General features: G+C 37.5%; 1 long non-coding RNA gene across 2 annotated transcripts in view; it reads right to left on the bottom strand.

Moving 5' to 3' along the window:
- Positions 1-14,277: 14,277 nt before the first annotated feature.
- Positions 14,278-17,556, bottom strand: part of LOC119516876 — an 86,200-nt gene continuing 82,921 nt past the window's right edge. For both annotated transcript variants that reach the window (XR_005213393.1, XR_005213395.1), the window contains one exon: positions 14,278-16,286. This is a non-coding gene — a long non-coding RNA (uncharacterized LOC119516876). The remainder of the gene's footprint in view (positions 16,287-17,556) is intronic.

Raw genomic sequence — 17,556 nt, 5'->3', positions numbered from 1 at the left:
CACCTTTCCAAAGACAAGAGTATGATCAAAGTGACACCTTACATAGCTCCAGTTTTAGAATTCTATAAAAGTTAATAATCCTCTCCCAATAAAAAGCACTAGCTCATTCTTAGAGTTAGTATTTTCTGGAGAAAAGCCAACACCTATGAGAAAGTCCAATTACAGCTTCACCCTCTGATCATTATAATTGATCCAGGGACACTGGATGTGTTCCTGCATTCCTGGATGTGAACATTAATAAGACGTGACTTCATAATTATTACTAAGCCAGTTATTCCATATTCTGCTAAGAATATAAAAATACCAGACCTCCCAGCACTATAAATATTTTTATATGTCAAAGAAAGAATGAGGCTATTAAAAGAGAAATGCAAATTATAACCCAACACAGATTTTTATTTCCTAGGGGGAAAGTAAATTATAGCCTTTCATAAAGAAATTAATGTTTAATAAGCAGTAGCACTAAAATCAAATTCATAAACTAAATCTTTTACAATGGAATACTTGTTTGATTTATCAAAGATTATTATGTTCCAGTTTTAAAAATAACCTCCTGGTGATTTCAAATGGTTCCTCATTTCTTTGCAGTATTTATAATTTGTATTATTCTTTCCAAAAACGTCAAAGGCAGTTTTTCAGTTTGGTCAATATAACAAGAATAACATCCGATTCATTGCTCTTATATTTGGCATTTTCTTTGACATTTTACAGCTGTGTAGTCATTTTTTTCTGATTATTTTACTTTGCACTTTTCTTTTTGCTGCAGAACCCTGTTTCTGGAAGAAAGTTTATAGTGACACAGTGACATGAGTTCCTGCCAGTGGTCTGAAGATCCTAAGTGTGTGGAAAGGTAATAGATTCAAGAGCTATGTTCCAGAAGGTAAAACCTTAAATAAAATTTCACAAATACGTAAAATAAGACAGGTCTGCCTAAAACTGGTGCTTGATTTGAACTGTATTCGTATTAACCAAGCTTAGTCACACTGATTATCTCATTCTTAGCAGAATTGTAGCATTGCAATGATATATGCAGTTGAAAAATAGGATAAATAAAAGTTAAAAAGCAAATTATGTAAGGCTTAAATGTAGATCTTACAAGCTGCTGGGGAAACTCACCCATCTTAAATTATTTAAAAGGAAACTGTGGTCAAACTGATTAAGTGAATTACCTAAATACTTGATATTGAAAGATGAATTATCTTACTGATTCTTGGTTCAAACAGAACCTTTCAATTTGGTAAAATGTATTAAGTATATTCATACATGCAGATCCCCCTCTTAAAACCTATCCTGAGAAAGAAATCTGAATTACCTAATAATAGTTAGAAAAAAAATTTTCATTATAATAATGCAATGAAAAGCTAGAAAGCTATTAGCTAAAAAATTAAAACAGAAACAAAATAGAAAAAAACTAAATTTATAGGAAGTTGCAAATGTAGATTATGATATACTCAACTGGGGATGAAATAATGTTTATTTTCCTGGGTGCATATTCATTAATAGTGTAGTATAATTAAGTATATTAACTTAGGAGAAGCCCATGCTATAATGTTAAGGGAAAATTACAAAATGTGAAATAATATTTACAATTGAAAAAGATTAGAAAGAAATATATATATGTATATACATTACAAATAGCATCATCTCTTTTTCCTTTTTCTATTTTTCTATTTGTAATAGATTGATTTTAACTTCCCTTGTATTAAAGATAAAATAAACATTTCAATAAAATATTTCTCTCACATTTTCATATCTAAATATTAATGAAAGAATGGTGTTATTTTGCTATATATACATAATACTCCTAAAATGACTCTTCTACTATTAATTTTCATAAAGAATTTTCTAGTTACATTGTAAACATTTTTCTTATGCAGAAAATGACACAAAAGTGTCATCATTGCATTTTGATACCTATTGTCAAGTGTTTAAAACTTAGAATGCTTATGTCATAATTTGAGTTCTACACCAAATAGATTCTCTGATCATATGCCTCACGGAATTTTCTGACCTTATGATTCATTTTTAATACTCAATTTTAATATAATTTTTGGACTCTGTAAACAGAAAGGCCATCTTAGATTTTGTGTCCATGCCAATATTTGCTAGTTAAGCCACTGGCCAAGGGTACTCTGGAGGTCTCACAGGCATGTCTCATTTTACTGCTCTTCTCTTTATTGCACTTTGCAGATATCACTTTCTTTTAACAAATTAAAGGTTTGGGGCAGCCCTGTGTTGAGCAAGTCAGTTGGTGCCATTTTTCCAACAGTGTGTGCTCACTTCATGTCTTGGTTTTAATTAAGGTATGTATACTGTTTTTTAGACACAATGCTACTGCACATTTAATAGACTACAATATAGTGTAAATATAACTTCTATATGCACTGGTATACAGAAAATATCCTGTGATTCACTTTATTGTGGTTGTCTGGAACTGATCCTGCAATATCTCTGAGGTTTGCCTGTAATAAAAGTTGTATTTAAGATAAAGGATGGTGGTGAAAACTTATTGGAATTTTTAATCAGGCAGAGCTGACTTTAAATTTTAGCTAAATTATTGGCCACCGAAATACCATAGGCATAATAATAGCAGACCACCATAAGCTGCATCACCCCTTTCTTTCCTCCCAGCAACCCTATGGGGAACTTATTACTATTACTATTATTCACATTTTACAGGTGAGGAAGTGTAAGTTTAGAAAGGTAAAGCAGGTTGCCCAAATGGCATCCATAGGTGTGGTGAACAGGTGTGATACCACTTTTGATTTTACAAGTGACGTGCTTACCTGCCTTGTTCTGATGCCTCCTAGCTTACTTGAAGTATTTGAGCCTTATTTCCTTCATATGAAAAATCATAGACACACTACATTTTCAGTAGGTCTTTGTGAAACAGTCACTGTAGGTAAGTCACCAGCCACATGTCCACAGTAGTAATCCTAACAATAACACTCTCCTCATTTGAATTTGACTTCATATTTTAATATTAATTTATCAGCCTCAGTTTTATGACCCATCTGGGTACAGACACACTGATAGAAATTCTTCGTGTTTTTGCATTATTTTAACCACAGTCCAGGCTAAACCTCAGGAAAGTCCCTCCATTATGACCAAGATGGCGGAGAGGGATGCTCCAGCTCCATCCTGCCACAGAAGTTTTAAACGACAAACAAGAACTGGCAGAGGAGTTAGAGGGTTGCAGAAACCAGGTGAATGCTGAATTGAAAAAAGGCCACTTAGAAACGGAAGGCTTTTGTGGGGCCCCGTTCCCTCCCTGGCTTGGTGAGGAGCATGTCCAACTCCCAGGGCAGGCCCCAGTCCCAGTTCCAAGGGGGCACATACTAGGGTGTACGTATGTCTATGCAGGGCTGACAGATGGTAGCCCCAGGGAGTGAACTGGGACTCTCACTGCAAGCTCCCTTCCCAGAGCTTGCCTTATGCATAGAGGCAGCTCAGAGAGCCCTTCTACAGAATGCTATGGGTAACAGTCAAATTGCAGCTGCCTGGGCAACAGAGAGACAACTGTGGGACACACAGCCTAGCACCTGTAACATGAGGAAACCTGTCTCCCAGGGCAAAGGGAATCTTCAGATCCCTGTACATGAGGGATTTCCCAGGCCCCCACACACATGTTCAGGACAAGATGTGTGAACAGACAAGGCCAGGAGAACTCTGTGCTTTTGCTTCAGGCTGTTCTCTAAACTCATGGTTAGGACTGCTGAGCTCTGAAGGAATCATTCACAAAGGTCAATCTGCAAAGACTGGGAAAAGAATTTAATTAAAAACTATATGTCTCATTAGCTCCTGACATTCAAGGAAGTCTCTGAAATAATGCCACTTGGGTACAAGCTTCAAGAACAGATGCCACAACATCTAAATTCCATAGATAACACATTAAAACATCAAAGTATCCAGGTTGCAACAAAAGATTACAAATTACAACAATAACAGGAAATGACGATCCATGCAGAGGAGCACGTAAAGCAGTGGTGCCCATCAACAAGGAAGATCAGACCTTGAGCATACCAGAAAAAGACTTTAACAATGGACCCAAGAATGCACAAAGATCTAAAGGCAAACACTGACTAAGAACTAAATGAAGTAAGGAAAAGTACAGGTGAGTACAAAGAGAGAGGTAAAAACATATAATAAAGACATGGAAATTTTTAAAAGGACCCAACCAGAGCTGAAGATGATAATATTGGAAATAAAAAATTCCCTAGAGGGGGTCAACAGCAGATTAGAGCTGGCAGAAGAAAGAATTAGTGAATTTGAAGATTAAATAATAGAAGTTATGCAATCTGAAGAATAGAAAAAGAATAAATAAAAGTGAACAGATCCTAAGAGACATATGGGACACCATCAGTCACACTGATATATGCATTGTGGGAGTCCCATATGGAGAAGAAAGAGAGAAAAGAACAAAGGAATATTGAAAGAAATAATGGCTGACATCCAAAAATAATGCATATCCAAAAAGTTCAACAAACTTTGAACAGGATAAACCTAAACAGATCCCCACTGAGACATAAAATAATCAGATACTTAAATGCCAGATATGAAAAAGAGAATTCGGAAAGCCACGAGAGAGAAGTAACATGTTAAAGGAGCCTCACTAAGTTTAAGTGCTGGTTTCTTGTTGGAAACCATAGAGGCCAGAAGGCAGAGGGATGATATATTAAATTGCTGAAAACAAAACATTGCCAACCAATAGTTCTATATCTACAAAAATGACTTCAAAAATGAGAAGCAATTAAGATATTTCCACGTAAACAGAAGCTGAGGGAATCTGTCATCACTAGACTGGCCCTGGCCCTGGAAGAAAGTTAAAGGGATTTCTTCAAGTATAAAGGAATGGACACTCGAAAATGGACCAAAACTGCATGAAGAAATAAACATCTCTGGTAAAGGTAACGACACGGGTCAATATAAGTACCCGTACTATTGTATTTTTTGTTCTTAACTCCATTATTTACTTCCTACAGGTTGTAAAATGCAAATGCCTACAAGTAACAATAAAATGATGGTTTTTGAGCTCATAATATGTAGATATGCAATCTGTGACATAAAGCTGAGGGGACAGAGGGATATAGGATATAGTTTGCATGTGCTATTGGAGTTAAGATGGTGTCAAATAAATGATATTTTATAGATTTAGCATGTTGAATTTAAGCCCCATAATAACACCAAAGAAAGTATAGGAAAAGTAATATACATATAGGGAAATAAGAAGTGTTCTAAAGGGTTCACTGCAAAAGATCAAGTAAATAACAAAAACAGGCAGCAATAGAAAAAATAAGGGACAGAAAAGATATCAAACTTACAAAAACAAAAGAGCAAAATGGCAGATATAATCCATTAATTATCAGTAGTTATTTAAATGTAAATAGTTGAAATCTCTGGACAAAAGAAGAGACTGCCAGAATTGATTCTGAAAAATGCCCTTAGTATTTGCTGTTTAAAGAAACTTGTCTGAAATTCAAAGACACAAGTAGTTTGAAAGTGAAAAGATGGAAGAAAAAAAGTATTCCATGCAAAGTATAATCAAAGGAGACCAAGGATGTCTGTATAAATATCAGACAAAATAGACTTCCAGTGAAGAATTTTAAAGGGACAAAGAAAGGCAATAAAAGTTGATTAAAGAGTGAGAGTAGCAAAGCGTTGTTTACGTGATTCACCACACTGAATTACATGCTTGGGAGACGTTGAGAAGGAAGATTGTGTATGGGTTAAAATCAGTTTTTAAGAGGAGAAACTACAGAGACACTGACATTTAAATACAATATATGATAGTGCAATATGTGATAGTGGAGTGGATCTAATGGTGGAGTGGATCTAATGGTGGAGGAGAAAATGTCCAAAATGCTATTAATCAGGACATATGAGAAAAATGGAATATGGATGGTAAGCTCCATGTCAGTATCAAGAACTGGAAAACTGAAATTAAGGTGGGTACAAAAGTGAATATCTTGTTCAGAGGAAATGTACGTGGCAGTAATAAGGGTGGAAGGAGCATGCCGTGTGCTGTGTTCAACCTACTATTTTTTCCTGCAGACACTTGTTTGTATTTGTAGTGCTGATCTGTGGGATACACGCCTTCAAACAACCCCTTTCCGTTCTGCTCGCCTTCAGCACTGCACTGATGCTCACAATCCCGTTAACGAGCAGTCGTCTCCCCTGTCCGTTCCCACACGTTTCAGTTCACCCTCCCTAACAGGTCTGCACACACCCGTGGAGGAGGAGTGAGTGTTGTCACCACAAGTCCCCGCATCCCCAGTTCCCTCGTGGGAGCTCTCGGCCGTGGGGGGGTGAAGGGTCCCCTCCCCAGCCAGCTGCAGAGAAGGGTGCAGGGGCGTGGAAAGCTGCTCCCTCCTGCGCTTGGTGGTGGCCGCAGCCGCCTGTCCCCGGGGCTCCCAGCGGAACACACTCACCCCATCCTTCCAAGCAGTCTCTCAGCCTCTCCCTCTCCGTCCCCACGACGCGGTGCTGAGGTCCCTGCCCGGCCGGTGGCGCCCTCCAACTGCTGTTCTGGGGCGATTTCTGCCTGTTCTCTAGTCTTTTTCACGGAGAAGTTTGCTCTGCCCAACAACCTACCTTTAAATCTTTAGAAAATAATAGATGACAGACGAAGGATGGATGGATGGATGGATACTTGGATAGATGGATGGATGGATGGATAGATAGAAAGATAAGCAAAATGTGGCACAATGTTAAAATTAGGTGGATCTGGGTATCCGAATGAGGTGTATAGTGGAGTTCCCTCTATGGGTTTACATTATTTCATTTTGAAACTATGTCAATACAGGAACACTTTAAGTTTCTCTATCACTGAATGAAATGAGTAATTTTCCCTTTGTCCCTATTTTCACTGAGTTTATGGATATCTCAGGTAGGGTCTTACCTCAAACTCTACATCGTCAAGAGGCTCTACAACTTATTTCCCATGTGAATATAAAGCCCAAAGCTCCTTTGTTAGATAAAACAATAGTCCCCTCGAAACTGCCTGCGTCCTTTTACTTATTGCCTGGTTTTTAGCACTCTTTTCATTGCTGAAGGGAAAAGTATTCCTCATTTGCACTTATGTTGTCTTTTTTACAGTACCCACACAGAAACACAGCCAACAATTTAGGTTGGAGCATACAACCTTTCTGATAATTTGAAAGCAAAACTCAGTGCTCAATTTTAGGGACCTTTGCAAAGTGACATTTGTTGCTTGATTAATAGAAAACCAAATAGAAAGAGTATTTTACTCTGAGTTCATAAGCAGACACTCCAAGTTTTAATCATGCTTTGTAAACTTAGAGAGTTCTGCTGGTAGAGATTTCCTTCTACTTATTCATTGAAGTCAAAATTCTTTTAATTAAGACAAAGTTTTTCATTAGACAAGAATATGCATAAGATTAGAAATTCCTTTGAGATAAGAAGCTCAGTGATATTATAATTACATAATTCTTTGACACACACACACTTCTTTATGGTCCACTAAACAGTTTCACATTCATTATCTCATTTTATCTCAAATAGTACTCAAATCAGTACTAAGAAATAACCAGGATAGGGTTTGCACCTCATAATCCAGACGGGAAATGCAAGAGTCAGTGGGAATTAAGTAGTGTAAATTGCTTTTTCAGCCAGGATGCACATCCAGTCATCAGGCTTTTTATTACACATTTTCCCTTTGGATGACTATTGAAAGAACCTTTTCTGATGGGAGATTTTAAAAATGGGTTGGCCAATGGAACAATGGAACACAGAAGATTAGAAGGAAATAAATAACAGAAATAAAGGGGAGACGAGCCCTTAGACAACCACTAGCATTTGCTTTTGACTCATGATTTTCTAAAGAGATGATTATCTATTAATTAATTCATTCAATAATTCACCTACTGAATATTTATAACTATGTATTGAGTTTTTACAGTGTGACGAGCACTGGGCTAGAAATCATTTATACAGTTACTGCCATTTAGCCATTTAGATGCTTTGCTCTACAGGTAGGTCATGAACTACCAGAGGGAAGAAAGCACTTTATTCAGTTCTGCTTCCGCATTGTAGAGAACGTTGTCACTCACCACAAAGAAGAATAAATGAAAGCAACTGTTGTTTGGTGCTATAGGTGAATTATGTCCCCCCGCGGAATAACACTGAAGGATATTACCGTATTTAACTCCTGCACAACTCCTATTTAAGTCTTACTCTCGCAAGAGGGCTTTCTCTACCTCTTCAGCATTACCCAGATCAACATCAGGACACAATTTGACGTAACAGATAGATGTGATACTCAGGAGAATATTTGAAGCTGGGACTGTCCAGGAGACTAAGTGGACATAGTTAAGTATTTATTCTATTTTATACTATTGAATGGATTCCTTTAAATAAATTCAATTGTTAATGAGATTTCCTTATTTCTTTATTGTAATGTTCAACCCCAGATTTGAATTCCACTATAGCCACACATATTTTGTAAACATTGGTGTTCTGTAAACATAGCTGCATCTTATTCATTTATTTTACCACCTGTGTACTTTTAGAATAGTTTAGGGTATTTTTTCTTCTTTTTGACCTGAATATATTTGATCAAGTTGCATAATCTATATTCTTTTAATACATTTTTAATATAAATGTATTTATTGGATACTGTCAACTTATTCATAATATAAGTTACTATTAGTAATTTATAAAATTTTGTCATATTTCATTTTTTATAATGAATACAGATGGGTGGGAGGTAAAGGTGAAATCACACCCACAGTGTAGAAGGTAAGTAAAAGAACTCTTATTAGGGCACATGCCCTTCAATCAGAATTTTTATTTGATAAATGAAGAGATTCTTGTTGTGAAATGGAATCTGAAAATTCTTGTCTGAGGCCTTGAGTCCAGGCACATACAGATTTGAATCCCATTTCCATTCCTCTCTAACTGTGTGACTTCTCCGAGTTTCGTTTACTCACAGGTATAATAGTAGATTTGCCACCATCTTGAGGGTTTCTTTGGTGAATAAACATGATTTATACTAGTCTAGCAATGTGCTTGAGAAAGCAAGATACTCATTAAATACTAGTTATTACATTTTATTCTGTTTCTACACTGCTTAAGTACTCTTTACAACAACATATGCAAAAAGCAGATAATAGTAATTCCCTCTCAGGTTTATGTGACTTAAGCAGCTTAGAATTTTTGTGCTACTTTCCCGTGGATACAATAAGTCAGAGAGGTTACTTTCTTTAAGAACATCTAATGATTACGAAAAATTTCCATTTTATGACATTATCGTTTACAGCATTAAGCCAGAAAAAAAAAGAACAGGAAATATTACCTGATTATAATCAAAGTGGAACAGTTTAAAAGTTATGAATTTACTCAGTTTAGTTTGAACTTTAGGAAAGACACTAGGGCTGTTAGCGATAAATGCATCAAGATGCCATTTAAACAAATCTGGTTGGATGTAATAAAAATAAGCTATCATAAACTTACCAAAATTTCTCCGCAAATGGTTTTTAAGGTCACATATTTCAGATCAGACCCAAGGAAAAGGCCACTTACCAAATATGAACAATGGTTGTAATGTTCCTTATCGGGTAGATTATATCATTTTGTTGATGATAATTTACTTCACTGCATTGCATGGGAGTCAGGTGGAGCTTACTCCTCTCGTCTGCACAGCCTCCTGACACGCTCGTGCCCCTGTGCAATGAGAGCCACTGAGAGCATGATCAGTTCTTTACATTCAGCTATAACAGAAATATGTTTCCACGAATGAAAACTCTGCTCCAAATCACCACCACACACCAGTTTCCAGCTCTAAGTTCAGCGACTGCTCCTCGAACAGTGGCGGACGGCAGCCGTGGTGCCATCTGACAGCCCAGGGGCGCTCAGGCAGCCTTGGCACCAGTGAGGAAGTATCCCTGCAGACCTCTGCCCCATCCACCTGGGGATTCCCTCCCACCCCCTAGAAAGACACACAAGAGGCACATCCCGTGGTTTCTCCATGCCAGTCAGCGTTCCAGACACGTGTTAACCTGAAAGGGAGAACGACTGAGATTTCTTCAGTCTGGAGAACATTAAAAAGAAATCCCACTAAACTGAAAGAAAACTGCTAACAAATTCAAGAGGTATGTGTGCATGTGTGTATGTGTGTGTGAGAGTGTGTGCATGAGAGAGAGAGAGAGAGATTTAAAATTTTTTGCATCCCTTAATCCATATTTAGATTGCTAGAGGCTTAGAATCTTGAGAGATACTGAGAATCTATAGGACTCGACTTTCTTTCTAGCATTTCGTTTTATTTGTAGGCCTCCTTTCTTTGTCTCATCTGCTATTTCCAATCAGTCAGCAAATTCTTTTGCATCTATTTTAATTTAATAACCAGCCCCTTCTCATCAGTTCTGCTGCCACCCTCCTGGTCCAAGCCTCCCTGGTCTTTGTGCAGTTTTAGAACGGCCTCTTGACTGGTTTCTCTACTTCGACCCTTGTGGTCTCTTCACACAGCAGCCAAATGGTCCTTTAGAGTATCAGTCTAATTTTGACCCCTCCAGTGGCTTCCTGTCTCACTCACATACAAAGACAAAGCCCCAAAGTCACAGGTTGGACACAAATGCATCTGAGTTACCCCCAAGTCTGTATCTCCCACCATCCCCCACACTCACTTTTCCCCAGCCACACTAGTTCCTGACATAGGTGAACACACCTGTCTACTCCTGCCTCAGGCTAGACGGACAGTAGAGCAACACCAGCATCCTCATCCCCTTCTTGTCTTTTAAAATTCAGCTACTCAGAGAGCCCATCAGTGATCACTCTCAATAAAACATGTGAAGTTCCAAGTCCACCCTACTTTTACTCCATAGTGCTTATTATGATGGGATACACCATTTATTTTACTTATTTATTTATTAGGGGGCTTTCTCTGACCTTCAGAATTTAATTTCCAGGAAGGAAGGGATTTTCTTATGTTTTGATAATCTACAACAGTACCTGGGATATAATAGGTGCTCAATAAACATTTACGAGAATGAATAGTGAATATATGTTCATTTTAGCATTTTCTTTAAGAAGAATTTGGATACAACCTAAATGTTCAGCAAAGGGGTACAATTTATGAATAGGTGCACTATGTTTTAGTTTACAAAATATTTAAATGCATGAAGTAACTAAAATGATATGCAAAGATATATATATATATTAGTTAGAATGATTACAACACATTTAATTGATAGTTTTCTTGTCTGTATCAGTTTTGAAAAAGAAAGAAAAAATTAGAAAATAATTCTCATTGGAAAAGATTGTATTGCGTACTCTGAATGCAAATTTTAGTTAAAAGTGTCCCTGCTGGGATGAACAATTTACTCAGAAATGATATCTTGACTATCCAATAATTTCTTTTGTATTGTTCTGTGATCTTTATTTTTTGCAGAGAAGGAACTAAATTACTACTAAGAACTCAGTTTTGCTGAATGGGAAGAGAAATTTGGTTTGTTCATGGGGGTTTAATACAATATTGTAAATGAGAAAATATGAAGTATGTTCCTGCTTTTAATCAAAAGGCAAGGTGCAATGAATGAGCTTGTAGAGAAAGGCTGTTTTGGTGTCTTTATTGACATCTATTGCTTTAGTAGACTACAGGGTTTGTGCTTCCAATGGCATGAGACAACCATCAGTGCGTGTGGATCCAAATCCCCAAAGCCAGCCTCAGGTCAATATGAATGAGAAACAAAAGGTTCTCGGAAGGTTCTAGCATGTTCCATGTACACAAAATATGTTTGCTCCATTGGACATTTAAGTGCATGGTATTATCCCCAATATGTGTGCCACCAAGATCTTTAAATCTCCTGTTACTCCCGTGTCTAAAACTGGTAATAGTTTCCCCCGACCGGTAGTTAAAGTTTCCATGACCTTTCTATGCTCTGCAGGATCTGACTCCAGCCATCCATTCCATTTGTTGCAAACAAATTAATTCTCAAATATAATCAGCTTTGTATTACCTCTCTGCTAACCTCTGTTTGAAATGCCCTTTCTCTCTTGCCCCCATCCCTGCCTCCAAAACAAAAAACAACAAAACAAAATAAAAAGCTGCTTATTCTTTTAACATCCAGTTTGTACTGCTTTTACCAAACTTCTTATGCAGAATCTGCACAATATTCTACTACATTTATTTTCCTAAAATTGTCTCCTTAAGCTTTTTGTTTTCCCTGTCCTTGAAATGAATGAGTTGGAAGGTTTTATGACACTTGTTAACATATTTTTCTTGAGAACTGCATTCTGATCTGTCTCACTTTTGGTATCTGATATTTATCATAGCTTGGCACCGAGATCAAGACATTCAGTTCAACATTCTGTAACAGTAATTACCCCAGTGAGGATAGTTTATCTTTATATCCCTATCTTCTCCCCCAGACCATGTCTCCATCACCTTATTCTCGTCAATCACTTCCAGTCTTGCGTCCCTGTCCCAGAAGCACCTCTGCGGACCACCTCATCCACGACGGCGTCCCGGTCAACACCAGCTCACCTCTTCCCAACGCCAGGCGGAGATGGAGACAGCTTGTTATTGTGGAATATAAACTGCACAAAGGCAGGAAACCTTACCCCCCCCCCCCTTCTGGTGTTTCTAGCCCATCATAGTGCATAGTATAAATTACCAGATAAATAATTATACATTGAAAGAATAACAAACAAATAAATAAATAAATAAATGGCTATAAAAATAAGTGAAGGAGTTCATCTTTGTGGATAATAAATATTCAGTAAATGTTTGATAATGAATATTCTTGGAATGCTTTTAGGCAGCAACAATACAAGGAATTTTGTATTGTTAGGAAATACAAAATCTTAGGAAACGAAAGGATCAAAGGAAGAGGGGTAAATTTTAGGCAGGAAAAATCGGATTTTCTAGCCTGTGCAATTACTTACTGTAACACTGCTACTTCTTACCATTATCATAAGAATAAGCTTACTCTACTAAGGCTTACTATGTGCCCCCAAAGATACTCTGCTCTATTTTTCACGTGCGTTTTCTTCAATGCTTCTAACAGCATGACAAGGCAGGCATTTTTTGTTTGTGTGGATAATAATAATAGCAGTTGTAAATATAGATGTCATTGATTATTTATTGCCTGTCAGTCTCTCTTCTGATTGCTTTTCATACATACATTAACTCATTCCATCTTCATAACAACTCAGTGAACAAGATACTATATCACCCTTTACAGATATATAAGCTGGAGCTCAGATAAAAAACACAATTTGTTTAAATTCCAAGGGAGGCAAATCCCCATTTCTGACTGAAAATTTCTTTTCTGACTCCAAACTTTCAAACCCTACTATAATAGGCTGCTTTTCAACATATGCAGTAATTATAGTTGAAATTGTACACTTGTGGAAAAAAAATAGAATGCCTCTAAATTTCTGAGGTTATGTTACCATAGTGTCTTGATGTGATTTGATGAATAATTGTATTTGGGAAAGCTGAGACCCACTGTTACTCGGCTGACTTGTAGAGTGCCTAAACAATTAAAGTTGCCACTTGACAAGCACTTCCATTAGACATTTCAGACAACTTGCCAAACTCATAAAATAGCCACGTCTGGAAGCTTCCCACTGTACCCAGAACCTTGCCATGTTTCCTAGGATTTGGTCAAACAAAGCACAGTTCATGTAAGTAAAGAAGCGTGTGAAAGTTAGACTAGGCAAGAGTGTAATACAAATAAAACCAATGGCAAACTTGATCTTAAAGATGTGGAGAATGGAGAGAAAATATAGAAGTTAATAAAAGTTATGTAAGATATATAAATAAGTTATAGAAGTATTTCTTTAGTTGCTACAAGTTAGGATTGCTGTGAAACAGATGTAAAAAATATATATTATTTTAAAAACTCTCTAGAAAGGTGCTCATTCTTTAGTCTCTATTATTATGATATAGAGCAAAAAATAATGGGAGGAAAATACTGTCTATTTAAATGTGTCTTTACATTTTAAACATGGTAATATCATGCATAATATTTTTCATTTCTCTTTATTGTATGAGTCTCACTGGAACAAGCCCTTTTCATTTCCTGGCCTAGTTCTGATCAAAAGACAAAATAGTATTAAAAAAATAATTTGTGTAACAACAAAAAATTCCCAACACAACTGTAACCACCACCAAAGGCAGATTTCATTCCTCTAACGTCTTTGATATCAAAGTACTTTATGCATTCATTCATTGTATCCTTATAATAAAGTACAATTATATGTACAATCATTTATTCAATGAGTATTAATTTAGCTCCTATTCTGCACCGGACAGTCTTCTATTCAACTATAATTTATTGGTTAGTAAAATAAATCAAATCTCAGCACATGAGGAATTTTCATTCTAGTAAGAGAAAAAAATTAAATACATGATACATGAATGAACAAAGAGTCAGCACTGATAAATGCTGTAAAAACATAAAGATAAATATAGTGATGTTACAGAAAGTAGCAGGTATGGCTGCTTTAGGTCTCCAGGAAAGGATGACATGTGTGCAAGTTGCCCTCTACCTGATGTCACGTCAGGGCAGGAACCAGCTTCCGTGTTCAGATGACAGAGTGGGGCAGCAGGACTTAATCATGGTGAATGGGAAGGACAAAGGAACAAAACTGGGTGATGACACAGGGCTTTGTGGCCCACGGTAAAAGTATTTGATTTCCCTGTATTTCCAATGAGGGTTTTAAGGAGGGAAGTGATGTTATCTGATCAATTTTGTTGACTTGAATTAAGCCTATAGCAATGAAAATGGTGAGAAATGATAAAAAGGAACATAGATTTTGGAGACAGAGGCTTTGGTATTTATTGATAAAGAGGATGTAAAGCTTAAAGAAAGAGAAATCAAGGATGAGACTTAGTCTTTGCGCCTGGACATCTATGCAAGTGGTGGTTCCACTTATCACAGGTCAAAGAATCAACAGTTCTGTTTTGGTCAGATTAATTCTGAGATCTAACAGGTGAGATTTCAAGTGGGCAGTTGAATTTAATGGGACAGAGATGAAGACTGGGCTCTTAAAGTATACACGTGAGTCATCAGTATATAGATAATAGTTATAGTGAGTGGGCTGGATGAGATAATTCAGGGAAGAGAGGTTTAAAAAAATGAGAAGTGCATAGCACTGCAACCTGTAACGTTCGGTGGGAGGGCTTCCAGTTCTGCCCATGAAGTGTCAACTGCTCCAGGAATTACAGCCACCCTCCTGTAAATAATTAGAGGACTAGACAGAATATACAACACAACTATTTTCAGGTATTACACAAGAGGCAGTGAGAGAAGATGATCCCTAAGAAAAGAGAAATTCATGAACTGAGCCCTGCAGTTGCTGGAGTTTACCCCTGGAAGCAGTTTCCAGAGCACAGAATAAGGGAAACTCAATAGGGCCCAACGGTCTTGCTAAGAGATTGCCCAAAAGGGAATGAAGGGCAGGAGAGTGGAATTACTAGTAGCAAGAAAACATAATTTTAGACTGATCTTATCTATTTTCTCTGAATTAGTGGCAACGTTATTAGCTGACACTGAGAGCTGGGGAAGTGTGGCTGAAGTTCTGTGGAGGGAGGAGAGATAACAAAATGATTGTCAACTGTGCCAGAGAACCAGAGGAGCTCCGCTGGCTGGGCTGACTGGTGGGTGGACATCCTTGGTCTCGGATTTGGAGTGCGATGAGTCTGCGATTAGTGATGTTTCCACACCTCGTTCAGGCAGACGAAGCTGGTTTTAAGCAGAGTTGTGGTTTTGGAAGGTGAAAAAGGCTAAGAAAGGGAGATTGTTGGCAAGGGACTGATCATGGTGGAGGCGGAAGGAAGTGAGACAACATTCAAGTGCCCCGGGAAAGGACCTGTCAATCCCTAAGTCTATGTTCAGTGAAAATAGCATTCATGAAAAAAGCCGAAATGCAGACCTTCTCAGATGAAACAAAACCATCAGTATTCACGGCAGCACACCTTGTCTAACTGAAATGCTAGAAGATTTTCACACAGGAAGGAAATGCCATCAGAAGGAAATCTGGAGCATCAGAAATGAAGGGAAAGCTGTAGAGTTTTCTATTTTTACTTGCAGTTATTTGGAATTTGGGCAGTGTCTGTCATCGGAGGTATGTAATTTGTGTAGTTTATTTTTCCCTTCTTGTTGTTTGATATTGTTTTGGGAGGAAATATCAAGAGTCAGTGACTCAGGGATCAGCTTCCGTAGTCTTCAGCCTGGAAATCTGAAGGCTGAAGATTTAATCTTTAATCCCATCACACGAGGGCAGCTTCCAGTCAGCACAAACATAGTGGCTTGACTCTGTGTCTAGAAAAGAGAGTGAGGTTAAATAACACACCTCTCAGACCACTTTAAACACAAGTGCAATTACATTCAATAAGGCATGATTTGATACGCTACAGACCTACCCTCAATTACTATATCGTACTAGCTTCTTCATTGGGTGTTTTATATGGTCAATTGTAAAAATGGTCTTTGATAGATTTTGTACAATAAATCTCTTACAAAAATTAATCTCTAAGTTAGAAAACCCTTATGCTTATCAAAATTATAGGCCCCAGATCCAGCAGTAGGGATGTCTCCACAGGCTCTTCCAAGTGAAACACTACAGAAAGTGCATTAAAAAGACCACACCACACAAGTAAACACATGTGAACTATGACTGAGCAAAGACGTGGAATAGTGAATATGGTTTATTATGTCAGCCTTTTGGGTATAGATCCCACTGAATAAATTAACACATAGGAAAGGTAATATAGATATTTTGAAAAATATTGTTAATTATATATCACTCTGGTAAAATTTCCCCTTAAATAAACACTTTCAGTTTTTAGTAAACAGATATCAAAGATCATGCATAGTGATCAATTCATTGTTTCACTGCTTATCTGGGAGAATTTGAATTTTCAAAACCAAAACTCAATGCAGTATTTTAAAAAGCAATTTATAGGAATACTATTTGGACACATTACAACTAAAGCTGATAAAAATCCATATCTTTTGTAAACTAGTTGAAAAGTCACCACAAACGATGTGTCTTGCTTTTGCTGATGCTACAAGAAACCATGCTCTTATATAAAAGTAACTTCTTGAACAGCTGTAGCAATGACTTGGTAATCCAGACGTGATATTTACATCTTACCATGCGAGTTGTCTTTGTATAGGATTTTCACTTGTACAGCTTTTTCATGAGCAGGTTAGGGCTTTTATGTTTATGCAATACAAATAATAAAGAGTGGGCTTCTGGTTGTTCTTCTGGACAGACTACCTGCTTTTCTGGAGACAGCTGATGGCAAGCCAGACATAAGGGTTCTTCTGAGATTTCTTAACATGTGTCTCTTGCATTGCTTGATGGGCTTCAATTCTGTGACGAGCATTTGCAATAGAGCTGGGATGGGTGTACGGCTTGTTGAAGCCACAAGGGAGAACCCACCAGGGAGAACCCACCACCGACAACTGTGGGTGTCCCGGGAGAAGAATTGGGAGGGCAGTGCCATGGTTTCAGCTGAGTGATCTGTAAGGAGGGTCTGGGAGAGCTGGAGGTGAGGTATGGATTGGGAGTAGTCATTAACAGCTG

Source organism: Choloepus didactylus, chromosome 20 (genome assembly GCF_015220235.1).
Source record: "Choloepus didactylus isolate mChoDid1 chromosome 20, mChoDid1.pri, whole genome shotgun sequence".
NCBI lineage: Eukaryota > Metazoa > Chordata > Mammalia > Pilosa > Megalonychidae > Choloepus > Choloepus didactylus.
Note: the sequence above shows the minus strand (reverse complement) of the source record. Positions and strands in the feature narration are given on the sequence as shown.